The sequence below is a fragment of the Eubalaena glacialis genome, chromosome 3, assembly GCF_028564815.1.
Source record: "Eubalaena glacialis isolate mEubGla1 chromosome 3, mEubGla1.1.hap2.+ XY, whole genome shotgun sequence".
Lineage (NCBI taxonomy): Eukaryota > Metazoa > Chordata > Mammalia > Artiodactyla > Balaenidae > Eubalaena > Eubalaena glacialis.
The window spans coordinates 148652154-148679811 of record NC_083718.1 but is presented as its reverse complement, the minus strand read 5'-3'; the positions used below and the strand labels follow the sequence as shown (position 1 = coordinate 148679811).

At 42.4% G+C, this 27658-nt stretch overlaps 1 pseudogene; it reads left to right on the top strand.

Moving 5' to 3' along the window:
* On the top strand, nt 1-27658 carry LOC133087178 (small ribosomal subunit protein uS8-like; annotated as a pseudogene).

Sequence of the window (27658 nt, the reverse complement as noted above, 5' to 3'; positions counted from 1 at the left end):
ATAATGGTGTGAATGAATGTCCTGACTGATGCTCTCAAGAGCGTCAACAGTGCCTAAAAGAGAGGCAAGTGACAGGTTCTTATTAGGCCGTGCTCCAAAGTCACCAACTGGTTTCTAACTGTGACGATGAAGCATGGTTACATTGGCGAATTTGAAATCATCGATGATCACAGGGCTGGGAAAATTGTTGTGAACCTCATAGGCAGGCTAAATAAGTGTGGAATGATCAGCCTCAGATTTGATGTGCAACTCAAAGATCTAGAAAAATAGCAGAATAAACTGCTCCTGTCCCATCAGTTTGGTTTCACTGTACTGACAACCTCAGCTGGCATCAGGGACCATGAAGAAGCAAGATGAAAACACACAGGAGGGAAAATCCTTGGATTCTTTTTCCAGGGATGTAATACATACATGCAAATAAAATGCCCCAGAGGAAAAAAGAAAAATCTTAGAACAAATAAGTTCAACAAGGTAGCAGTTTACAAGATGAACACACCAGGAAAATCTACAAACAAAAAATATGTGGAAACTGAAATTAAACTGAAATTAAAAACACAATACCATTTACAATAGCTCCACAGAAAATTAAATACTTAGATATAAATCTGACAAAACATCTACAGGATGTGTATGCTAAAAATTATAAAATGCAGATGAAAGAAATCAAAGATCTAAACAAATGAGAGATATACCATTTCATTTATTGTTCATTTAGTGTTCATTTATTGAAACTCAACATAGTAAAGATTTTAATTCTCCTCAAATTGATCTATAAGCTTAATGAAATTCCTATCAAAGTCCCAGCAAGCATTTTTTTTATATTAGAGAAGCTTATTTAAAAATTTATGTCAAGCTAAAAGAACTAGAATAGCTAAAACAAGTTTGAAAAGGAAGAGTAGTAATATCAGAGGAATCACTCTATTTGATGTTAAGTTTACTATATAGCTACAGTAGTGAAGACAGTGCGCTACTGATAGAAAAACATATAGATCAATGGCACAAAATAGAGAACCCAGAAATAGACACACATAGATATGCCCAAGTGATTTTTGACAAAGTTGCAAATGCAATTCAATGGAAGAAGGCTAGCCTTTTCAACAAACGGTGCTAGGGCAGTTGGACACCCTTAAGCAAAAAAATAAATTGAAAAATAAAATAAAAATAAAAGAACCTTGAGCTAATCCTTACAGAATTAACTCAAAATAGGTCCAAGATTTAAATGTAAACATAAAACCACCAAACTTTTAGATAAAACATAGAAAATCTTCAGGACTTAGGATGAAGTAAAGACTTCTTAGACTTCACACCAAAAGCACAATCCAAAAAAAAAAAAAAAAAAAAACCAAAACCAAAACAAAAAGAGAATATGATAAATTTGACTTCATCAGAATTAAATACTTTTACTCTGTGAAGACTTTGTTAAGAAGATGAAAAGATAAGCTACAGCTTGGGAGAAAATATTTGCAAATCACGTATCTAGCAAAGGGCTACGATCTAGAACATACAAAGATCACTCAAAATTCAACAGTAAAAACAAACGATCCAGTTAGAAAATGGGCAGAAAACATGTAGAGACATTTCACTGAAGTACAGATGACAAATAAGCACATGAAAAGATGTTCAACATCATTAGCCATTAGGGAAATGTAAATTACAACCACAAATAAAATATCACTATATGACTATCAGAATGGCAGAAATAAAAACCAGTGATAACACCAAATGCTGGTGAGGATACAGAAAAACTGGATCACTAATCATACATTGCTGGTGGGAATGTAAAATGTACAGCCACTCTAGAAAACAGCAGTTTCTTTTAAAACCAAAAAATCACTTACAGTACAATGCAGCAGTCTCACTCCTGGGCATTTATTCCAGAGAAATGACCACTTATATTCATGTAAAAACCTGTACAAGAATGTTCATATTATTCATAATACCTAAACACTGGAAACAACCCAGATGTCCTTCAATGGATGATAAACAGGGCATTTATTCCAGAGAAATGAAAACTTATGTTCATGTAAAAACCTGCACACGAATGTTCATATTATTCATAATAGCTAAACACTGGAAACAACCCAGATATCCTTCAATAGATGATAAACTATGGTACATACATACCATGGAATACTACTCTGCAATAAAAAGAAACAAAGTATTGACATAAACAACCAGGTGGATGGATCACAGGGGAATTATGCTGAGTCAAAAAAGCCAATTTCAAATGGTTACATAATGTATGCTTCCATTTATATAATATTCTTGAACTGTTGTAAATATAGAGATGGAAAACAGATTAGTGGCTGCCAGGGATTAGGGCTTTGGGGGGAGGGGGAAGAGTGGCTGCAAAGGAGTTACATGGTGGAACAGTTCTGCATCTTCATTGTGATGGTGGTAAGACTACTCCTGTTATAAAATTGCCTCGAACTATAGACACGCACACACACACACACACACACACACACACAAGTACAACTATAGAACTGTTGAAATCTGGATAAGCTCTGTGGATGGCAGCAATGTCAATTTCATGGTGTCATTATTGTACTATGTTATATATAGGTACTCTATATATTGTATGTCTATAATTATATGATACTAACATAGGGTGAGGAGGGGTGAAGTTTCAGGAGACCTGTCTGTACAGTTTTATGCAAGTCCTGTGAATCTATAATTATCTCAAAATAAAAAGTTAAAAAATGTAAATCAGATCATATCAGATCTCTTACTTAAAATCAGTAGGAGACTTACTAATCATAATTAAAAGAAAATTCAAGCTCCTTCCCTTATGTCATCTTCTCCCTATCTATGTGTCTGACCTCATCTCACTCTCCATCTTATTAGTAAAGCTAAAGCCACGCACATCTTCTTTTGCATACTCTGTGTTCTTTCACATGCCCAAGATGTTTCACTTGCTGTTTCCTTCCTGGAAAGCTCCTCACATATCTCATCTGCATGTCTTATCATTCAGACTCACCTCAATGTCACCTCCTTAGAGAACCTTCCCTTTGCCCCCAGTCTAAAGCATCCCCCTCCACTCTGTTACTCTCCATGACATTACACAGTTCATTCCTTCCTAGCACCTACCATTAACTGAATTTACCTTTGATCTTTGTTTATCAACTGTCTTCTTCCTTTGGAATGTAAACTCTATTAGAACTTGGGTCATGCTGTCCTATCTCTAGCGGTTTAGACAGTGTCTGGTCCTCAACTCCAAGGGACTTCCCCCCTACACACACACACACACACACACACACACACACACACACACACACACACACAATAAGCAGCATTCCTCTTGCCCTTCAGGTTCTGAACAACTTCAAGAAATATAATAAAAGAGTAAAGAGAGAAGTGAAAATATCACCTGTATTACCAGTAGGGGCTAATTTGGAAGTGTAGCCTAGGCAAAGCTAACTGGTTATGGAATTAGGCAGCCTTACCCATTGGGTCTCAGCCAGCTCTGGGCTGGATTAAGCCCTCCTTCTCCAGCACGTGGAACATAAATGCATGCTAAATATTTTGTGAATGAAAGAGGGAAGAAATAAAGGCTGCGACAAATCTCTGAGTCCTCCATCGTATTGGGTTTGGGAATAAGGCACAGAGGCCTGCTGATTTAAGGATACCGGGCCCAGATGGAGAATATGGTGAAGGTTAGAGACACAGGTAGGAGGCAGCCCGTAGAAAATCTCACATGCCAAGGCATTCAGAAGCTATTCAAAAGGAAGTTGGGGTGATGGTACATTACATCTTTTTATCCAATTCCATCAGCTCATTTACTTTGGTGCTATTTTCATTATTTGGGGGAAGTGTGAATGATTGCTTTTCCTATGACTAAGCTCACATCAGTACTCGACACAGGTACAGTATTAAGCAATCCATCAACCTTAATAGAGTTCATGTCTTTCCCATAACTCTCTTGTCGCAAAAGTAATAAAAGCACGCCTAACATGCCTACTTGTCAGCTACTATAAGGTGCCACATTAATTCGAAGTGGAATTTAAAAAAAGATAACTCATGAGTTCCAAACCATCACCACAGTATTTCCTTTAATGGAAAAATGAAAGTTTTGGGGAGCCAGATAGATATATTGTCCGGAGCAGTCTGGCTACAGTTACGAATAAGAGATTTAAAAAAGGTGAGTGTGAGCAGAATCAGAGGAAAGGAACACAGGATATTCAAAAGTATGAGGGATAAACAATACAGCAAACTTGGAAAAGAAGACCTTTAAGAAAGATGAAACGATGTCTCTATTCTGAACCACCACCATCACCAAATGGCCACAATGTGTGTTGGACACACATCCAACTTTCTCTTGACAGTTTCCCCATTATTTCTCCAGATATATATGTGTAAAGATAAATTTTAAAATATAATACATATATTTCTATTTTTCCAGTTTGTCCTGTGCCTACTGGGCAAGCTTCAGCCCGCGTGTATGCTCTACTGTGTCAAATGCTTCCGTGTGTGTGTGTGTTTTGTGTGTGTGTGTGTGTGTGTGTTTATACACTGGGGAAATAATAGGAGTGAGAGGTGCTGTGTGTAAAAACAAGATATACTGTGTTTTGGCTTCATTTTAGGATTTTAAAGAGTTGTAATGGGTCACTAACAGCTTGGGGTACTAGTTTTTCTCCTTGTTTTCCTGTGGAAGAAGAGATCCAGAGCCCCAGAGTAGCACGAAAGGAGGGAAGGGGAGGGGAAACAGATTTTTACTTACTTCACAATTTTACTTAATGCCTATTTATAAAAACCAATCCTTTGAAAATGAACAGGCCTCTCCACGTTAATCAACGTTGCTCAGTGTTGCAGAAAAAAAATCTAAATCAACTGACATTTGAAAATGTCTTTTAGTCAGAACTTTACCCATATTAGTGAAAACCACAAGTGGCGCCCTGTAACTCACAAGAAAGAGTTTTTGATACAGATTTGAGGAATACATTTCTGTAAATAAGGAAGATGGACTGCTTGCTTGACAGGGGCTTAAACTTTTCTCATGTTTGTTATGGCTTGATTCATATCGCCATTTGATTTTTCAACTGTTTATCCCTTGTCCCCCAGGTGTGTCAGTCAGGGTCGTGGCAGGAAGTAGAAGTACACTCAGGTGGAATTCAGGAGAGAATTGGACAAAGGGACTATTTATAGAGGTGAGGGCAGGTTAAGGCGCCCCGGGACTAGCCGCAGGGTGGTGGTCTCTGCCACCCCTTGGGGCCCGTGGGAGCTGGTCTCGTGAGGGACGGGCTCCCCAGCGGGGGCTGAGGCTGTGGAGGGAGGCAACCATTCCAGAACCATGTGCGGATCACAGAGGGATGGAGAAATATACTGACTTCACATTCCTTTAGCTCTCTACCTCCCTCTAGTACTTCCCATTCGTACCTCCACGAACCCACCTGGAACCCAGAGGGCAAGGGAGCCCAAGGGCTATGGTCCACGGCAACTAGTTCCTTGACACACAGAGCAGGCACAGGAGGAAGGCGAGGGTACCCAGGGGTGGCAAAAAGAGGGAAGTGTGCCAATTCATAACATTGTGCTTGAATTCCAGGTGAAAGAAAAACTTGATGCAGCAGATTCCCTCTGGATAGGACCATTCAGGAGAGAGGGTGAGATAAGAAACTTTACAGTTTTTTTTTCTCATAAAAAACAATGCAGTTGCCCAGACCTGGACTATTCGAGGAGTGAAAGAAGAAAGAGAAGATAGCACATTCTAGACTGGTCTCCAGAGGCAGCAGGCAGCCCAGATTTGAAGCAACTACCCTATGTTTGGGATGATTTATGCCCCTTCATGCCAGAGTGTTGCTCCATTTTGCCTGGAATTCAGGCAAAGTTTGATTTAAGAGGCCTGGGTTCTCTGAGAAATTGTCTTGGCCAAAGAAGTGCTGACTTAGCTCACCAGGTCTTCAATCCCTGAGGTCAAGCCTTGTGGCATCCTCCTCCTGGGTTGCTCCTGGCAGAGCCTGATGGACTCATATTACTGTCACTGTGTGCTGGTCAGAAGTCATACTGTTTAGAGTAAAGACAGGGATTATCTTGCCACCAGGGCTAGCTACATGGATGAAGTTAGTGTTCTTACAAGTGGCTGAGATTTGATGGAACATGCAAAGTCCCTTCTGAACTCCAGTGTTCTTCAGAGGTCCTCTTTCTATCTTGTTTTTGTTGTTGTTTACTTGTTCATTCATTCAATAAGTATTTATTGAGTTCAATGGGTCAGGCAGAGCTACTATATCTTTCAATTCTAGGATATCCTGCAATGCCATAGTCCTGTTTCTCAGGGGTATAAAGACGAGTAAAATACAGAACATACAACGTACAACATACAAATTTAGGAAATGCAGTGAGTGGGAGAAACGGGTGATAAATCACATTGCAACATTGGGAGTACTGCAAAAGATACCAATCAAGAGTTGGAGACACAGGACAGAGCAATGAACTCTGCCTGGGGCAGTGTAATGACCTAGGAAGTCCCACATCATCTATTACTTGGGTTAAGTCATCAAACACCCATCTAAAAACATCAATATTTCCTGGGAGATGGGTGATGTTAACTTTACCCATTAACAATTTTCAAGTCCATATTATAGAACATGATCAACTTCTTTCTTCCTATGTATACTTCTCCTCAGCATTTAAGGATGCTCAAGCCTTGTACATCCTAAAGAATTCCCCCTGGAGTCCACTTCCCCCACCGCTCCATGTCCCCTCTTCCCCTGTGTAGTAAGACTTCGCACAAGAACTGGTTTCTTTCTTGCCGTCATCATTTTCTTACCTCCTAGTCACTCCTCATCTCCCAACTCACTTCATCCTGGCTTCCACTCCAGTCGCCATCAAAATGATCTTCCTTAAGATTAACGATGGCCTCCACATTGCTTAAGCCAACTGGCAACCTTTCAATCCTCAGCTTACCTGACCTCTCAGCAGCATTTGATGCCATGGACCCCAGCTCCAGTTGCTAACTTGGCATTTGTGAAACATTCTCCTGGTTTTTCTCCTTTTTTAAAAAATAGGCTTTATTTTTTAGAGCAGTTTTAGGTTCACAGTCGTACTGAACACAAGAGATTTCCCGTATGCCCTTTTGCCGCTGCATCGCACAGCCTCCCCCATTATCAACATCTTGCACTGTAGTGGTACCTTTGTCATAACTGATGAACCTACATTGACACATCATTATCATCAAAAGTCCATAGTTTACATTAAGCTTCACCCTTGGTGTTGTACATTTTATGAATTTGGACAAATGTGTAATGACATGTATCCACCATTATTGTACACGGTAGTTGCATTGCCCTAAAAACCCTCTGTGCTCTGCCTTTTCATTTCTCTGGGACCTGATTTTTGGGAAGTTTAGGGATTCTAATTCAAAACCAGAATGACAAAATGTCTGATTCCAAAGCTCGAAGCCCCTAGTAATTATGTGCTGTTGTTTTGTCAATAAATACTATCCTGGTCAGTAGCCAGGTCAAGGAATTTCAGGCATACTTGTTTGAATATGGGCTTTTGAAATCTCAGTGGTTTTTCTCCTCCTTTGGCTACTCCTTCTTAGTATTGTTTGCTGGATCACCCTCCCCTCTGTGATCTTTAAATGGTGCAATTCTTAAGGTCTTTTCCTAAGCCTCTTTCTCTTATCCCTCTGTACTCTCTCCCCAGGTGAACTCATCTGCACTCATGGCTTCAATGATCATCTATATAATAATAACACTAAAAAGTATATCTTAGACAAATCCTCTCTCCTGAGCCTCAGATCCATATATTTTGACATTTCCATTGAGATGTCTAAAAGGTATTACAACTTCAGTTTATTTAAAACCAAACTTACGGTGTCCTGGGTCAAAACGGGCCTTTTTACAGTGTCTATTCTGGCAAATAGCTCCACTATCTACCCAGAAATGCAACATCATTCTTAATATCTTCTCGCCAGTCTCCCCAGCCACCAAGTTCTGCAGATTTTTCTCGAATCTCTCTCCAGTCTGATCACATCGCTCCTTCGCCAACGCTACCATCACTTCTCCCTTGAACCATGGCAATGGACTGCTCATTTGTTTGCATATGTTCACTGTTGTCTCTTCTCCAATTCATTCTCCACAGGGCAGCCACAGCCATCTTTTCCAAATACAGCATGACCTGCGTCTTTCCTCTGCTTAAAATCATTCAGCGGCTGCCTGCTGCCCTGAGCAAAATCCTTAACAAGGCCTAAGGCCCTGAATGACCCAGCTCCATCCTCCCACATCTCAGCCCAGCTCTTTTCACTCTACCACTTGCTCTGACACACTGGCTTTCTTTTGTGCTGCCCACTTTTGTGCTTCTGTTTCAGGACCTGTGGAGTGCTAATCCTCCCTAGAATTCTCCCTCCCCTCTTTTCACCAAATGAACTTAATTGATTTTCAATCTCATTTCAAACACTACCTTCTCAGGGAGTTTTTCTTGAATTCTAGACTAGATAAGACCTCTCTGTTATATGCAGTCATAACAGCTTATGCTTATAATAAGTTTGTAATTATATGCTTGCCTGATTATTTGATTCATACCTGTCTTTCCCTCTATACCGTAATACTCGTGATATCCGAGTCCATTTCTGCTTTCTCACTATGGGAACCCTAGTGCTTAGGGTAGTGTCAGGCACATGGTAGGTACTCAGTAAATATGTTTTAGGAAGAAAGGAGACTTTGTAACCTGGAAGGGCTCGGGGGGAAAGTGACCGAGGGTAGGTGGGTTATGACATTTGGAATGACTCGGAAAAGACGTAGACAATTAGGTGGGTGGGCCATGACAGTGGTGACCTCTGGGCAGGAAAGAACGGAAAGGGCCTGTCAGGGACAGAGGGCATGTCCACAGGTGCCCTCTGAGCCTCTGTAAGGCTGCGCCTTGTGGGAGCAAGTGCCCAAACTCTGCCAGGAGACTTGCTTTTGAGGCCTGGATTTGATGCTAACTAGCTGTGCGTTTTTCCCTCTCATTCTTAATTTCACCTGTAAAATAACAGAGTTGGATTATTATAGCAGTCAGGGCTCTTAGCTGCAAAGAACAAATATTGCCCCTGGGCAATTTCAACAGAAAATGAACTGATTGAAGGGCTGTTGGCCAGCTCACAGGATTCCTAGCAAGCTTGAAGATCCAGACGGAGAGAACTGGTAAGAACAGGGAAGACTGAACGGGCAGAACCGAGGCCAGCATCTCAGTGAGGGGCCAGACTCCCTCAAAGCCAGCACAGCTACCCACCGGGCCATTGAACGCTGAGCGACACAGCTTGTGCCCCTGCCGGGAGTGGGCAAGGGACACCCCTGTTGGCACCACTGTCTGTGCTGCCCTTGGGAACTGGATGTTGCTGCCTTTGCTGTTACTCTCGGAAAGAATGCTCTGCTTTCTTTCCTTTGTGTCATTAGTTTCTCACTCAAAAACCTGAGCAGGTGCATTTGACATCCTGAGCTTGGTGTGCGGGGGCAGGTGTGGGGATGGAGGCAGGGGACGACTATGGCAGACTGGAAAACAGCTTCCTAGAGAGGGAGGCAGGCTCTGTTGGCCATCAACCCTCCTGAAATGGAGAGTTCCCCAGGGGAGGAATCAGAGGGTTCAGATCCCGGGTAGCCAATCAAGTCGAATGTCCAGTACTAGGCAGTCTCGACGGTCCCTCCAATGCTAACAATCCATGCGTCCACCAGCAAAATGAGAATGATTCCAGTCATCACCTCACACCCCTTTCCATTAACCTCAGCAACATAGAAAAGCTACGACATCATCGTTTTGCCTCAGAAGACTTTGTTCGGTATTACAACTCCTTACTTCTAGGTACTTGGGAGACTACTCTGCGTGTCCTTGTCTTACGTGTTTATTTGAGCCACTGAAGCCAGCCTGTGTTTCCTGGCTCCACAGCCCTAAAAATAGGGCATTTTTGAGTAGCCTAATAACCTGTTCAGAGTGCAGCAGGGCCTGTGCTGGTTTGTATTTTTAGCAGATGCTCTTTCTATTGGAGGATCTATTTTTAAACTAGCCAAATGTCAGTTCTCTCTCAACTGTCGATTTTCATTCTCAAAGACATGCTGGTTTGTTTGTTTGTTTTTTCCTGGTAGAATTTACTCTACCATATAAAAGGCACATTTCAGTCATTAATGGTTCTTTTTGGACAGAAGTAACATTTTCTTGCCCATACTCTACAATATCTTTTTTTTTTTTAACTTGACTGAGAACTAGGAGAATCAGTGAAAGGGAATTCTGGAAGGAAAGGGTCCAGGATCTTGGAGTTGATTTATGGCACCTTCTTTTAATGCAGTTTCCACCATATCTGCTTCCTTAGGCAAGTAGCTTGCATTTAAAGTAGCCGAGCTGTGGGAACGAGGCAAGCTTTATAAAATCATTCAGTGTGAATAGCTGATTCCGGCTTAATTTGTTACCATTCCAAGGTAACATAGAGGTGTGAATGTAAAGTAACGTGACTGATGCTTTAAAAACCACCAGAGATCTTTTTTTAAATTAATTAATTAATTAATTAATTATATTTTTATTTATGGCTGTGTTGGGTCTTCGTTTCTGTGTGAGGGCTTTCTCTAGTTGTGGCAAGCGGGGGCCACTCTTCATCGCGGTGCGCGGGCCTCTCATTATCGCGGCCTCTCTTGTTGCGGAGCACAGGCTCCAGACGCGCAGGCTCAGTAATTGTGGCTCACGGGCCTAGTTGCTCCGCGGCATGTGGGATCCTCCCAGACCAGGGCTCGAACCCGTGTTCCCTGCATTGGCAGGCAGACTCTCAACCACTGCGCCACCAGGGAAGCCCACCACCAGAGATCTTACACATCCTAATGAATGTGGAACTCCTCAAAGAGCCCCCTTCGGAAGGCATTGTACTTGGTCTGACAATGTCTTTTTGCTCAAAGTGTTTTTGGAGTACCTTTTTCAGAACTACCTTCCCAGGCGTGGATCAGGCTCTGGAATGTCCTCAGTGATCAAAGCCGTATGTGCTTGGGGAACGTGGGGCATTCGCTCAGGAGAAGATGCTGTCCCATTCTGGTGGTGTGTGTGTGTGGTGGGGGAGGGCAGCGTAAGTGTGGTCAGAGTGGAGCAGGTGTGAAATTTGGAGTGAGATGTTTTGGGCTCAGTTCCTCTCTCTTCCAGTTACAGACTTGGTCAAGCTGCTCAGCGTCTTAGAGCACCAAATTCCTTGTGTGCAAAATGAAAGAAATCCCACCTTCCTTGTGGGGTTGTTGTGAAGATTAAATGTATTAATGTGTGTAGAGTTCTGGTACCTGGTAAACATTCAAAAAGTGTTAATACCCTTCTTGACTACGCAGTTCTTCTAACACACTTTGTCTCCAGCCAAATGAAGCTGCTTTGCTCTTCCGCTTTCAAGCCCTCCCTGTCTTTACTGATGTTCTTCCCCATCCCACCTCCCACCTGTATTTCCCCCTCCTGCATCTCTGTATGTCCAAATCCTGTTTCTCTTTAAGGTCTGGCTCTAATAAAAATAATACTAATGAAGAAAGACGTTAAGCAATTTGCTCAAGGTCTCACAACTCTCTTTTTTAAAAAATAAATTTATTTATTTATTTTTTATTTTTGGCTGCATTGGGTCTTTGTTGTGGTATGCAGGCTTCTCATTGCAGTGGCTTCTCTTGTTGCAGAGCACGGGTTCTAGGCTCTCGGGCTTCAGTAGTTGTGGCATGCAGGCTCATTAGTTGTGGCTCACGGGCTCTAGCGTGCAGGCTCAGTAGCTGTGGAGCACGGGCTTAGTTGCTCCGTGGCATGTGGGATCTTCCCGGACCAGGGATCAAACCTGTGTCCTCTGCATTGGCAGGCGGATTCTTAACCACTGCACCACCAGGGAAGTCCCAAGATGTGCTTTTAAAGACAGCAATTCTCCTTGAGCACTATCCAAGGAAACAGTGTTTACCTGCACTGGCAGGCAGATTCTTAACCACTGCACCACCAGGGAAGCCCCAAGGTCTCACAACTCTTATGTAAGTGCTAGAGCCAGGCTTTGGGCACAGGCCATCAGACACTAGTGTCAACACTCTACAATGTCTACACTACACTAGGCTACATTATACCCACATGTATAAATGCCTCTTCCACCTTCTACATGAAGTTTTCCAGATCCCTCATTTAGAAACACCCTCTTCTGCCTTTGAATCACATATACTCCATTTACAAAGCTTTTCTTATGAAGCGTTAACTTTCCACATGGTATGATGATCATTTTGGTGATTAGTCTTACTGCCCTGCAAAACTGAGTGCTCAGTAAGTGTTATTTTTTCCACAGTCTCTTCTTAGTATCTTGCATAATTTGTTGTAGGTGCTCAAGAATGTTTGTTGAGTGAATCGTTTAAAAAAATGTAAATCTAATCACGTCTCTCTGCTTAAAATGTTCCATTTACTTTAGGGTGAAAATGAAAATGTTCGATACAGCCAGAAGGTCCTGAGGGCCTAGTCTGCCGCCTCATGCCTCACCTGGAACCACTCTTGCCCTGGCTCTCTGCTGTCCAGCTCACAGTGCCTTTCTGTTTACTCTTCACCCGCCCTCCTCCCTGAGGACCTTTTCACTTGCTTTTCCTTTATCTGGAAGGTTGGATTCTCTTTCCCACCCTTGCCTTTGGCTTGGTCATGACTATTCTGATGACTTACCCTTGTTACCTTGCCTCTAGGTACGTTGGGGAAGCACCCCTCTGGCCTGCTTGGGAATGGATGTGTTACATCCTGGCCCAGACTGTCCAGCCCTGTGACAGCGGACCTACCTGGTGGCCCTGGCTCTGTCCTCACTCTGCTGGTGGGAGTGCCAGGCTGGGTGATACTTGGGGATTAGGGCCTGACCTCTGCGGTGGCCTCTGGGGCAACAGAGGCTGCTTGTCCAGTCCACCTTGCCTTGTCACTGAGGAGGAGAGCTCTGACTCCAGGCCAGAGATTGATCCTGGCAGTGGCATTTTCTGAAGGCAACTGTACCCTTCATCTCCCCTTGGTTCATACATTCTGACTGCCAGCAGGCCTGGCTGAGAGCCATCTTGGCAAAGAGGAATTTTTATAGCCTGATTGCTTTCATTTTGCTGTCTTCCCAGATTCCTATCCTTGGGCAGAAATAGTCTCCAAATAGCTTTTGTACCAAGGGTGATACGAGGTGGGAAGCATGTAGGGGAGGAAAGAGATCACAGCAAGGACATCTAAGCTGGAAATAGGTTACTTCCTCATTTAATAATAATCTATTATTTTTATAATAATAGGTAACATTTATTAAATACTTACTAGGTCCCAGGTACTGTACTAGGGATTTGTCCATATATTAGCTCATTTAATTTTTATAATTATAGCCCTTTAAGTGGGGCTCTATTATTATTCCCACTCTATAGATTAGAAAGTTGAGGGTGAAGGAAATTAAGAAACTTGCCCAAGGTGAGTAATAGCAGAAGTGGGCTTAAAGCTGAAGATAGGGGAGTTGAAATTTTTGCCTTGAGGATAATAATATCAAATTACATTATGATTTCCAGTGTAGGGGTCTAGCAAAGAATGATCATCAAAACAGTGGACTCCAGAGAGATCCAAGCATGATCCAGAATATTCCCTGCATGTTGACACATTAATGATTACTTTATAGTTACTTATCCAGTTCACTGGGAAGCAGCCTGATGTGAAAGAGAGAACATGAGCTTTGGAGTCATGTAGACTCCAAAGCAAAGAATGATCATCAAAACAGTGGATTCTAGAGAGATCCAAGCATGATCCAGAATATTCCCTGCATGTTGACACGTTAATGATTACTTTATAGTTACTTATCCAGTTCACTGGGAAGCAGCCTGATGTGAAAGAGAGAACATGGAGTCATGTTGGAGTCACGTAGACCTGGGTTTGAAACCAAATGCAGCCTCTTCTATCTGTACTGCCTCATACAGTTTATATAACCTCATTGTGACTCAGTTTTCTCATCTTTAAAAATGGTCATTGTGATTCGTAACCCATAAGGCTGTGAAGATTAAGTCAGAAAGCACAATACAGCTTTTTGTGCTATGCCTGGCATGTAGATAGTGACCAATAAATGGTAGCTATTAACATGGCATGGATGTGAAGGGAAGCCACAGGTGATATTATTACTAGCCTCCCCTCCATAGTTCATTATTAGCTGATAAATTCCACTGTTGACATTTGAATTAAGATGTGCTGTCTCTGGGAGGCCCAGTGGCAAAGAAAATACCTTAGGGGATTCCCTGGCAGTCTGGTGGTTATGACTCCGCACTCCCAATACAGGGGGCATGGGTTCGATCCCTGGTTGGGGAACTAAGATCCCACATGCCGCACGGTGCAGCCTTAAAAAACAAAACAAAACAAAACAAACAGAAAAAACCTTAAAGAGAAAACATTAAACCACGATCAATCTCAATTATTAAGTCTTAATTAATAATTAAGCTATTTATTGTGCAAGCTGGAAAGTAAGCTTGTAACTTGCAAAAAAAAAGCCTTAAATTAGTAATACAACAACTGCCTCCATTTAATTAGGGTACATTATATGTTTAATGTCTTTTATTTTATTGTTAATCCTTGTGACTACCCTGTGGGGATAGTATTATTACCATTCTATCTATGACGCTTAGGAAGAGATTAAGCAACATGTCTGAAGCCACCTGAGAGTAAGTGATGAGGAAAGGATTCAAATAGGCCTAACTCCAATGGCCATATTTTCCCCGATATGCCTTGCTACTCTTGGGACTGGCAGTCCCACTTCTGAGAAAATGTCCTAAGTAAAAAATTTTAAAAAGAAAAGAAGGTCAGTTGTTAAAACAAAACAAAAGCCCCCAAATCTTTATAGCTCATACTCATCACATAGCCCTATAGCCCCAGATTGGACAGTAAAGTGGCCAGCTGCCACACATTAACATAACAGAACAAACTTCAAAAGACCAATACATGAATCATGTCAGCGGAGAACATCTGAAACTATATTTAGTAAAAAGGACAGAATGCAAAATAGTACCACAAAGAGTATACACATGCTTCTCAAAGCTAGAGAAAATTGGTATCTGTATTCCAATAGGGAAGAGAGATATTCAGAGTTATGCAAATGATTAGCTTATGAAGCCTCTGTTGTATTTTGGGGTAGAGTAGTTTATAATATTCAATTAAAAAAAAAGAAAGAGGGCTTCCCTGGTGGCGCAGTGGTTGAGAATCTGCCTGCCAATGAAGGGGACACGGGTTCGAGCCCTGGTCTGGGAAGATCCCACATGCCGCAGAGCAACTAGGCCCGTGAGCCACAGCTACTGAGCCTGCGTGTCTGGAGCCCGTGCTCTGCAACAAGAGAAGCCGCGACAGTGAGAGGCACCGCGATGAAGAGTGGCCCCCGCTTGCCGCAACTAGAGAAAGCCCTCGCACAGAAAAAACGAAGACCCAACACAGCCAAAAATAAATAAAATAAATAAATAAATTAAAAAAAAAAAGAAAGAAAGCATATTGAACAAGTTTAAAAAAAGGAGATAGATTTTTAAAAACTATCTAATTTTAAGTTGTAAAACTAGCTTCTTGAAAACACTGAAACAAAAAGTGATGACTATCTTGAGAGGGATTTGTTTATTATAGTGTTTCCTTACCTGGAATGTTAGGACTCCTAGGGATAGTGATACAGGAGCTCCAAATTTGTGCTGTATTTCACAGAACATGATGGAAATTATGTATTTTAAAAGCACGTTTAATCATGTTGGCAATAGTTAAGGATAGTTAAGTTTGGCTCTGTTATCAGCTCACCTGAATTTGAACCCCAGCCTTGTTACCTACTTGCTAAGTGATGCTAAGCAAACTAATCTCTTCTGTTTCCTTGTCTGTAAAACTGGGTTAATAATAATGCCTACCTCAATGGGTTACTGCCCCAGCACATGGTAAGTTATCTGTAAACATTAGCTGTTATTAAACTATAAAGCTTCTTTGCTCTAATCTAGAGTTATATCAATTCAGCACTAATTTTATTATCTCAAGCAAATCAGAAATCTCCATTGACCATTATACAGCATTTGATTGCCAAAATATGGGAAAATGGGTGAAATGTGAGTAAATGCAGTTTGGTCAATAAAATCTTTCAAAATATGGGTGAGAGGGGAGAGGGAGAGAAGTGTCAGGGATCCTTGGTGATAAAATCTGAGGATGACTCTACAAGATGGATGCATTTGATAAGGATGAGGGGAATGGGAGGCCTGAGCAGAGCACAGAGGTGGAAAGCCACAGCCTCCTCAGGCTTTCCCAGAGTCAGAGGGAGATGGTCAAGTTTTGTTGAGGCCTGACACGTCCTGAAGACAGATTGTTGTTCTCCTCTGCTCTCTGTGCCAAGGTCGGATTGTGACACCTGAACCCAAATCAGGACTTGCAGAGGTGAAGATGAAGGGGGTTGTGTAACCTGGGTACCAGCTGGGGCTCCCCATCCCTGGGAAGTCTGTGTAACCTTGACCTGAAGCCAAATTCCATGGCCTGTGACATCACAAGACTTCTGCATGGTTTCTCTCTGGTTCTGATCGCTTCCTCTACTTGCTGCTTTGTGCTGCTCTAAATCAAAGCAGATGCAAAGCCCAGCCCTCCGACCAAGTTGCACAAACAATGCACAGGCAATGATTCTTTCATGAACTTAGTAAAATGCTACTGACTATGGACAAGGGCAAGTATTCCAGGTCCGGGGCACATCCCAGACACAGCCTCTGCCTCCTCCCACTTTCCGTTCATTCCTCCATTTTTCTGGTCTCTTTCCCTCTCCTCCTTCTGTCCTGCACATAAATTCCTCCCCTGTATCACATGGGAGAGACAAACCAACCCCAGCCCAAGCACTTACCACTGTATTTTGCCAACAAAGATAGTTTACCCATCTTAAGAGGAATTCTGGTCAAAATGTGTTCTCATTTACATTACGGTTATGAGTATTAGGTCAATAGAGCATTTGTGACTATCATTTTACGCAAAAGGAGTGCTTATTAATAATATAGAATTATAAAAATAGGAAAATACTTATAAATAGTGGTCTATCAGTGGAGTTTTGACATATCAGAACCGCAATGGTGGCAAAGAGCTGGGACTAACAGTAAGGGTGAGGGGAGCTCTTGGGCTGCACCTCACAGGCCTGCAAGCCCTGGACTTGCCCAGCCTCAAGCTGAAGAAAGAGCCGGAGTCAGCGACAGAGACACCAGTTATTTAATAGATGGAGGATCTTACACCTCTGAAGCAAAAGAGTCCTGGCGCGACACCCCACCAGATGGCAGGCAGGACAGGGCAGCAAGGGGAGAGGGAGGTTACCAGTTATAGGGGGAACTGACATCTCATTGGTTAGCAGGGAATCCAGCAGAGGGGCATGCACATCCCTCACTACCCCTTTGATGAGCTATCATAGATCTAAAGATTAGAATAATCACCAGCTGCGGCTGGGGGCAAGTATGTAGGCATTTACTGACTAGGCTCTATGATGAAGAGAGAAGGTCAGTCATGTGAGTAGGGTGTAGGTGAGGCAGGAAGGGTACTTCCTACAGGGGGAGGTATAGAGAGCAAGAGAACAGCCATCTTGGGTGGCCTGATCATACAGGAGCCATGGAGCCATTGAAGAATCCTAGTAGGAGATTTATGCCATTAGACTTATGTCTTTCAGGAAGGTCACTCTAGTCACCCTAGGTGAAATGACAGGAAGGAGGCAAAAGTGGATTCAAGGAAACCACAGGCAGAAGACAAGAAGCTCTAGGATAAGGCATGGTTGGTGGTAGTGGAATGGAGGGATGGACTCAGGAGGTTGAGCTTACAGAAGTAAGTGGCCAATGGATGTGGGAAGTGGGGGTGAGGATCAAGAATTAGGGTAACCAACTTGTCCTGGTTTGCCTGGAACTTTACCTTTTTTTTTTTTTTTTTAATTGGAGCATAGTTGATTTACAATGTTGTGCTAGTTTCAGGTGTACAGTAAAGTGAATCAGTTATATATATACATATATCCACTCTTTTTTAGATTCTTTTCCCATACAGGTCATTACAGAGTATTGAGTAGAGTTCCCTGTGCTATACAGTAGATCCTTATTATCTATTATATAATATATATAGTAGTGTGGATATGTCAATCCCAATCTCCCAATTTATCCCCCCCTTTCCCGACCCCTGGTAACTATAAGTTTGTTTTCTACATCTGTTACTCTATTTCTGTTTTGTAAATAAGTTCATTTGTACCATTTTTTTTAGATTCCATATAAAAGTGATATAATATTTCTCTTTATCTGTCTGACTTACTTCACTCAGTATGACAATCTCTAGGTCCATCCATGTTGCTGCAAATGACATCATTTCGTTCTTTTTTATGGCTGAGTAATATTCCATTGTATATATGTACCACATCCTTTTTATCCATTCTTCTGTCAATGGGCATTTAGGTTGCTTCCATGTGTTAGCTATTGTAAATAGTGCTGCAATGAACATTGGAGTGCGTGTATCTTTTCGAATTATAGTTTTCTCTGGATATATGCCCAGGAGTGGGATTGCTGGGTCATATGGCAGTGGAAGTTTACCAGTTTTTGTTTTTTTAAAAAATATTTATTTATTTTTTTGGCTGCATCAGGTCTTAGTTGAGGCATACGATCTTCGTTGCTGTGTACAGGATCTTCGCTGCGGCATGTGGGATCCTTAGTTGTGGCATGTGAACTCTTAGCTGTGGCATGTGGGATCTAGTTCCCTGACCAGGGATTGAACCCAGGCCCCCTGCGTTGGGAGCATGGAGTCAGCCACTGGACCACCAGGGAAGTCCCAAAATTTACCAGTTTTAAAACTGAAAGTCCTATGTCCTGGGAACCCCCTCAGTCCCAAGGAAATTGGGATGGTAGGTCATCTCCTAGGTGTATTACTCGGGAGAGTGGAGTTTGGCAGGGGCATCTACTGAGAGGAAGGATATAGAAGGAGGTGGTTAGTAGGTGATAAAGTGGGGCAGGAAGTGGTGGAGGTGGTGTCTGGTGATAATAGAATCTTGAATATCCTGTATTTGAGATGCCTGCGGGATATCCAAATCAAGGTAACAGTCTGGTGTTCAGATAAGAAGTTAAGACAGGCGATAAAAGCTTGATAATAACAAATCAACAACCACAACAACTGTGATTTAAAAAAAAAAACATTCTAAGTACTTTTCATTTTTTGCCTCCTTTGATCTTCACAGCAACCCTATGAGGTAGGAATTATTATTACCATTTTACAGTTGAGGAAACTGAGTCACACAGAGGATAAGGAACTTGTTCAAGGTCAAAAGTCAAAAAGTTAGTAAGTGGAGGTGCTGAGGCAAACATCTCTGGCCCAAGGTGTTCTTTGAGACATATGTTACAGGAGCAAGACATCAGAAACACCCTAACTAGGAGGCAAATAGATAGGACTAGGATACACTCATGAAACGGAATGAGTGTGCTCCACTTGTTCCCTGCCCCCACCCCCAGAAAAAGAATGCCACCTTCCTCTCTTTCTCTGCCCCCAGCAGTGGCTCTGGCTTTGCTGGTCTTGTTCTTTTAGGCCCCTGTGATGTCAGAAGGACAAGCAAGTGAGAGGGAAGATGAGGGAGAGTGCTGAAGACATTGGCATGGAAGCAGCTGTAATGTATCAGGGTTGTGGATGAGAGAAAAAGCAAACTTTGTAAAGACATATTCTTATTGCATGAGTCCCCTTCATGGTATTTAAAAATACAAAGGGCTTGAGCTTTTTAGAAATCACCTTCTGGTGGCTGAGGTCAGGTTCTGTGACATTGGCCACGTGAACGGTGCAACATGGTTGGGGTAATGGTTTTACCATTATTTGCCACAGTTTTGTCACCACCTCAGGGGGTGACAGAAACAAGGCAGGGGGTTCCTAGAAACCACCTGAACAGGAAGGGCACAGGGCTTGATCAGGTACTGAGAGCTTCCCATGTGCAGGTGCTAGAACACCTTTCAAACAGGGATAAACCACAGCCCTGGGCTGCCTGGAGCTTCCAGCTTCCCGGAGGAGAAGGATACAGAAATAAATTTTCCTTTAATGCAGTAAGTGGATTGGTGGTGATCCACACAGCAGGCTGCTCAGGCAGGGAGGAACCCCACTTTGCTTGGCCGTGGAGGGACTTAGGCTGTCAAACAAGGCTTCCTGGACCAAGTCTAGAGGGAAGGGAGAAGGCAGGAGGCGGATGATGTTCCAGAAGGAGGGACCTGTATGGGCAAAGACAGTAAGGCAAGAAAGAGCCTAGTGTGCACAGGGAACTACCAGCAAGTCAGTGTGACCAGAAGAACAAGTCTGAGGTGGGAGTGCTGCAGGAAGGGGGACCCCTTCCAGGGCCCGAGAGTGGGCTCTTGTCTAACACTTGGAAATGAATTGTCTGAGGAGACACATGTACTGACAGAGCAAAAGACTTTATTGGGAAGGGGAGTCCAGGCAGAGAGCAGCAGGGTAAGGGAACCCAGGAGAACTGCTCTGCCACGTGGCACGCAGTCTCAGGTTTTATGGTAATGAGGTTAGCTTCCGGGTTGTCTCTGACCCATCATCTTGCTTGGCCGATATTTGGTCTGACTCAGGGTCCTTCCTGATGGTGTGTGCATCTCTTAGCCAAGATGGATTCCAGCACGAAGGATTCGGGGAGGTTGGCAGGACATATCACGTCTTCCCTCCTCCTTGTGGCCCCTCCCGAATTCTCCCAGTTAGTTTTCGGTGGCAGCACCGATTCTTTATCGGGACCTCATGTTGTGAGACAACTCAGGCAAGTGATTATCATCGTGCGTGGCGAAGATGGGCAGTTGCCGTCAATGGTTCCCTAACAGCAGCAGGAGCTGATGGGGCTGGAGTGCAGATGTAAATTTTCTTGCAGCAGGAGAGAAAGCTCTGGGGGGTGCATTCATTGGCACCTCTCTTTTCTCAAGCAGTTTTTCAGAGTGTGTGTTAGGGGGTGGGCAATGATGGGAATGAGGGGGAGAGCCAACTACAAATTAGCAAAAGGTTGTCAAAGTCTGGGTCAGCTGAGGGGGGAGGCTGTGAACCAGTCAGCCTGTGCCATTTTCTCCAGCAGCACTTGGGGTGTGGGATGTAGGAACCAAGAAGACGGATTGAGGCAGGTGAAGCAGGGCTGCAAAGTTGGTGAGGAGGTAGAGGGGAGTCTCCTTCAGGCCAAACAACCATGGGCTGAACTTGGGTAGCCAGGAAGGAACAGAAAGGGGGTTGCTAGATTAGGAGATGATGGGGGAATCAAAGGCAAGGAAGTTACGGTTCGGCCCATTTTTCCCCACCCCGTGCCAGAATGGCTTGCAGTGGCAGTACTATGGTGCTGCCTGGCCTTGAATAAGTAAGTTCACCTTTCTGGGCCTCAATTTCCCCATCTGTATGATTACACAACCACTAAGGTATTCTCCAGCTCTAACTGTATGATTGTGCAAACCAGCATATTCCAGCCTCTTGGGCCCCCGGGTGAGACCCTTTCTGTACCTTCAGTACTGGAGGTGGAGAGTCAGTGTGCATCATTTCTGCTCAGAAGGAACTAACCCTGGGGAGGCGAATGAGATGTGAGATTTCAGTTCATCAGGGCTGGATGTGAAGCAATGGCCCAGAGTTCACATTCAGGTCACTTTGCCTCAGGGGTCTCAGTAAATATTAACCAACATACTGGATGACCTTGGTCAAGCTACTGAAATAATTCACCACTTGGTTTACTCAACCACCAAGGAAAAGCAAGTAGTTATATGCTCAGGGTGGCCACAAAGATGTGTGACTCAGAATCGTTGGGGAAACAAAGGTACAAACAGAAATATTTATTCCTGGAAAGGCTGCTGCCTTAGGTTGAGTTCCCTAGAAGCAGAGCCTGAGAGAGGGATTCTTGTTCAAGGGATTTACTGGGAGAATGCTCTCAGGAGAAGGGAGTGACAGAAATGGCATAGGGCAGAGGAGAAAATTTAGGGAAGTGTGGTTTCCTCCAGAGCCTGGCTTCAGTCAGCTCCTACAGGGAAGCTCTAGAGCACAAATTGTGCTGCAGGCTTAGTCTCATCTAAGCGTAAGAGAGTGGGCCTTTTGTACCCAAATGTCAATCAATTACTGTCTGAGGTCGGTGGACAGGTTGGGTGGAGGAGGGAGTTGTGTAACCTCCCTGGTGAGGTGCTCTTCTTTGGTCCAGGGCACTTCTATTCAGAAGAGGGCAGCAGAATTTTGTCAGCAGTACTCACATTCACTGGGTAGGAAAAGGGGCACCAATGGGATCCACTATAGCTACCCTAGAAATAATAAACAGAAGATGTATCTTCAGGTCTGTGGAGGATGGAAGATGACGTATTGGTAGTTAGAAAAGAAAAAAAAAGGAAACGATAGCACTATCATCCATGCAGAATTAAAAGACCTGAAGATCACATACATCAACTCATAAACATTACTCACATTCTAGTGACAAAGCAGTAGAACTACCTTCATTCCTTCTGCATGTATTTATTAAACATCACACTGCTGGCAAAGAATGAATATCCTTAGTATATAAAGAACTCCTACAAATCAATAAAAATGAAGACCCTGATAATTACATAGGTAGAGGATATTAATCAACAATCTACAGAGGGGGAAATATAAATAGCTAGCAGACATTTAAAAAAATCATTCAACCTTGCTGATAATCAAAGAAACACAAAGGAAAGGAATATGCAGATTTTAAATTACAAAGATTTAAAAATGAGAGCACACAAAGCTAGCAAGGAAAGGAGAGATGGGTGCTTTCTACTCAACTCACAGGAATGTAGATTAGCTCTTCTTAGAAAATAATTTTATGGTATGTTTCATGAGATTTAAAAATGTTTAAACTCTTTGATTTGTACTTCTACTCCTTAGACTCATCCTAAGGGAATAATCCAAATGTTTCACTGTTATCATATAATGGAATAGAGAAACTGCAGTGTGATAGGCATTGTGCTAAGTGCATTAATACGTATTATTTTTTTAAATATATACAGTTGACTTAGTAGGTGGGTACTTTCATTAAGTCTCTTCTTGCAAGAGAGGAAACTGAAGCTTAAGGAAGTTAAGTAAAGGTCACTTATTGTGAAAAAGTGGAGAAGTTGGGATTATCTGACTCTAGTGTATGGGCCCTTAATAACTTTACATGGGTCCAAAAAGAGGGTGAAAAGCTAGTGTTTTTACAAAGTGATTAAATCAGGTGTGGAATTAATTAAAGAAACCTCAACTAAAATTGGAGTCAGGACAGGCCTGTAGGGGAACTGTCACACACGCACCACGCATGTCAATTACTCTAAACAAGAAGAGACTTCTGCCTACATCTCTGATAAGAAGGTGTTGCCTACTCCACAATCCACCAGGAAGAAGAAAACGCTCTGTGAGAGTACAGCCCAGCCAATCAGAGACTGTAGCAGCCCAACCAATGAGAAACCTTCGTACTTTGGACTCCCAGCTTCCTCCAATGGACTCTTTGGTTATTACAGCCCCTCCAAATTGCCACCTTTCCCTATAAAAGCAAGTTCCCTTTCTTTGTTCTTTGGATTTGCCTGTGGTCCTCCTTCCGTAGTTCTCATATCTGGAATTGCAGTTCCATTGACTATTCCCAGGTAAACTCACTTTTGCTGTTAAATAACTGGCTATTATATTGTTAAAGTTGGCAGGGGCAAACTGTTCCTCGTTCCATTGATCAGAGAGCCTCAGCAGCATTTGGATTTCTAATTAAGTCAGACATTTAATTAGGGTTCCTGGGGCTATCACCCAGTCCTTTGAAATTTTTGTGATGAGTTTTACATAAAAATATAAAAGAGTCCTAGGCTCCTCTGTGCAAAATGGTGAAGTCAGCTACTGAGTTTGGCACCTTTTGGGGTTGAGGTGGTAGTGAACTGATGGCTTCATAACAACCGGTTACGAACAATCAATTGTATAAACTTGTTTACTTGTCTATCTCTCCTCCAAAACTGTGAGCTCTGTAATAACAGGGATTATGTCCGTCTCATTCATTGAAATAACCTTAGAAGGTGCGATTGGATTATGGGCAGGCATCCAGCAGTGTCTGCCAAGCTCTCCTGTGCCTACAGGAAGACATGTCACAACAATGGTCATTACAGTGGCATTGTTGGTATTTGTAAAAAAATTGGCAGGACATCTGGGTTGTTTCTAGTTTTTGACTATTTCAGATAAAGCCGCTATACACATTTGTGTACAGGTTTTTACATGAACATAAGTTTTCATTTTTCTGGAATAAATGCCCAGGAATGCTATTGCTGGTTTGCATGGTAGTTGCATATTTAATTTTTAAAGATATGGTCAGTCTGTTTCCCAGAATTGTGTACTATTTTACATCTGACTAACAATGCGTGAGTGATCCAGTTTCTCTGAATCCTTACCAGCATTTGGTGTTGTCACCCTTTTATTTTAGCCATTTGGATAGATTTGTATCGATATCTCACTGTGGTTTTAATTTGCATCTCCCTAATAGTTAACAATGTTAAACATCTTTTCATATGCTTATTTACCATCTGTATATCCTCTTCAGTGAAATGTCTCTACATATCTCTTTGCCACTTTCTAATTGGGTTGTTTGTTTTTTATTTTAACTGTTGAATTTTGAGCGAGGTTTATATATTCTACCCTTTGTCAGATATGTGGTTTGCAAATATTTTCTCTGAGTCTGTAGTTTGTCTTTTCATCCTCTGTATAGAGTCTTTCCTGGAGCAAAAGTTTTTAATGTTGACAAAGTACATTTTTCCTTTTATAGATCTTGAAGATTTTCTCCTACGTTTTCCCCCCAAGTTTTGTAGCTTTACATTTTACATTAAAGTCTATTATCCATCTTGAGTTAATTTTTTGTATAAGGTGTGAGATTTGGGTCAAGTTTCATTTTATCCCCCTTCTTTGGATGTTCAATTACTCCAGCACCATTTGTTGAAAAGCCTCTTTTTCCTCCATTGGATGACTTTTGCATTTGGGTGTATTTGTGTGGGTCTGTTTCTGGGTTCTCTATTCTGTCCCATTGATCTATGTGTCTTTCTCTCTGCCAGTAGCACACAGACTTGATTACTGTAACTATAGAATAAGTCCCGAAAGCAGGGAGTCTGATTCCTCCCATATTATAATTCTTTTCCAAAAATTGTCTTAGCTATTCTAGTTCCTCTGCCTTTCCATATAAATTAAAAAAAATATATTTATTTTTTAAATTAATTAATTTATTTAATTACTTCGGCTGCTCTGGGTCTTAGTTGCAGCACGTGAGATCTTTTAGTTGCGGCATGAGGACTTCTCAGTTGCAGCATGCATGAGGGATCTAGTTCCCTGACCAGGGATTGAACCTGGGCCTCCTGCTTTGGGCGTGTGGAGTCTTACCCACTGGACCACCGGGGAAGTCCCCCATATAAATTTTAGTATAAGCTTCTCTATAACTGTAAAAAGTCTTGCTGGAAATTAGATAAGAATGACGTTAAATCTACAGATGGATCTGAAGAACTGACATATTTACTATATTGAGTCTTTCAATCCAGGAATGCTGTATGTCTCCCATTTATCTCTTTGATTTCTTTCACCATCATTTTATAATTTTCAGCCTATAAGTCTTATACACGTTTTGTTAGATTTACACCTAAGGATTTCATTTTTTCTGAGTGATTGTAAATGGTATTTTAATTTTAATTTGTTAGTTATAGAAATACAATTGATTTTTGTATGTTCATGTTATATCTTATGACCTTTCTAAACTCACTTATTAGTTCTAGGATTTAATTTTTTTTTTTGTAGGTTTCTTGGCATTTTCTACATAGACAATTATGTCATCTGTGAGTAGGAACAGTTTTCCTTTTCTATCTATATGCATTTTATTATTTTTTTTTCTTGCCTTATTTCTCTGGCTAAAACTTCCAGCATGATGTTGAATAAGAGTGGTAAGAGGGTTAATCCTTGCCTTCATTCTTATCTTAGGCAGAAAGCATTCAGTCTTTCACCATTAAGTATAATGTTAGCTGTAGGTTTTTTGTAGATGCTCTTTATCAAGTTGAGAAGTTTCCCTCTCTAGTTTTCTGAGAGTTTTTTTTTTTTTTTTAAATCATGAATAAGTGTTGAAGTTCACCATAAGATTTTTTTTACAATTGATATGATCGTGTAATTTTTCATCTTTAGCCTGGTAACACGGTAGATTTTTGAATACTGAGCCAGCCTTGCATCCCTGGAATAAATCTTACTTGGTCATGGTATATAATTCTTTTTATGTGTTACCAAATTCTATTTGCTAATAGTTTAAGAATTTTTGCATCTATATTCATGAGGAATATTGGTCTGTAGGTTTTTTTTTCTTTTATATTGTTTTCATCAGGTTTTGATATCAGGGTGATATTAGCTTTATAAAGTGGACTGAGAGATATTCTATTCTCTTCTATTTTCTGGAAGAGATTTTGTAGAACTAGTGCTAATTCTTATTTAAACATTTGGTAGAATTGTACAGTGAAAACATATGGGCCTGGATATTTGCTTTTGGAGAGTTCAAATGAATTCAATTCCATTCATAGACAAAATTATGGAGACAGTACAAAGATTGGTGATTGTCAGGGGTTCAAGGGGGAGTAAATGAGGGATGAATAGGTGGCACACAGAAGGATTTTTAGGGCAGTGAAACTATTCTGTATGGTACTATAATGGTGGATACACATCATTATACAGTTGTCAAAACTCATAGAATGTACAGCATGAAAAGCGAACTCTGATGTGAACTGTGGGCTTTGGGTGATAATGATGTGTCAGTGTAGGTTCATCATTTGTAGCAAATGTACTACTCCGGTTGGGGATGTTGTGATGGGGTGAGAGGTGGGGTGGCTACCTGTGTGTGGGGGGCAGGGGTACGTGAGAACTCTGTACTTGCTGCTCAGGTTTGCTATAAACTTAAAACTGCCCTAGAAAATAATCTATTAATTAAAAAAAAAACACCAAAAACCAACTCTGAGCCTGTGTGGTTGCAAAATGGGTGCTCTTACACCATTGTCCCCATCCCTAGCGTTCAGCTCGTGACTCACATCGTGCCTGTATTGGGCTGCCCTTGTGTAGACACCTCCGGACTTCATTCTGTGAGCAGCTGGCCGGCTGTTGTGCCTAAGTCTGAGGCTGCCCTGGACTTCACTCCAGTTTGATCTGCTGTTCTGCTACCTCCTTCTTCCCTGTGGCTTGGTAGGTCTGGAACCTCGGAACTAGACAGACTTGAGTGGCAGCCTGCCTAAGCCTCTTTCTCCTCATCTGTATAAAAGGGGATACTACAAGATTATGATGCAAGGTACCCAGGGCGCTGCCTGGCACAAGGGGTAATTTCTTCCGTTTCCTTTCTCCTCTCTCGGTGGTGTGGCTTAGGGTGGCCCACTCTGGAAAGGCAGCCCTTTCAGAGTAAGAAGTAAGGAGACTGGTGAGGGAAGGAGAACGGAGAGGGATGACCCCCAGGAACCTGCACACAGTGGCCAGGCCAGCTAGTCAGTGCCCTTTCCCACGATGGACGCACGTCTCCAGATACGCTTGTTTCCTGGGTCCCCTTGAGGGTGGGGGTGGGAGCAGGGAGCACATGGGGTGACGGGGGCAGGATGTTGTTTTTCAGCTGACAAGAGCTACTCCGTTTCCGATTCTCACAGGCGACCTGAATGCCCGTCACATCGGGCAGGGAGAGCTGCCCAGATCTGACACTAACCCCTTGTCGAAGTGGCTGGCAGGCCCCCGGGGCGAGGGGACGCCTGCGGGCCAGCGGAGGCTGAATGAATTTGGAGCCTGTGAATGA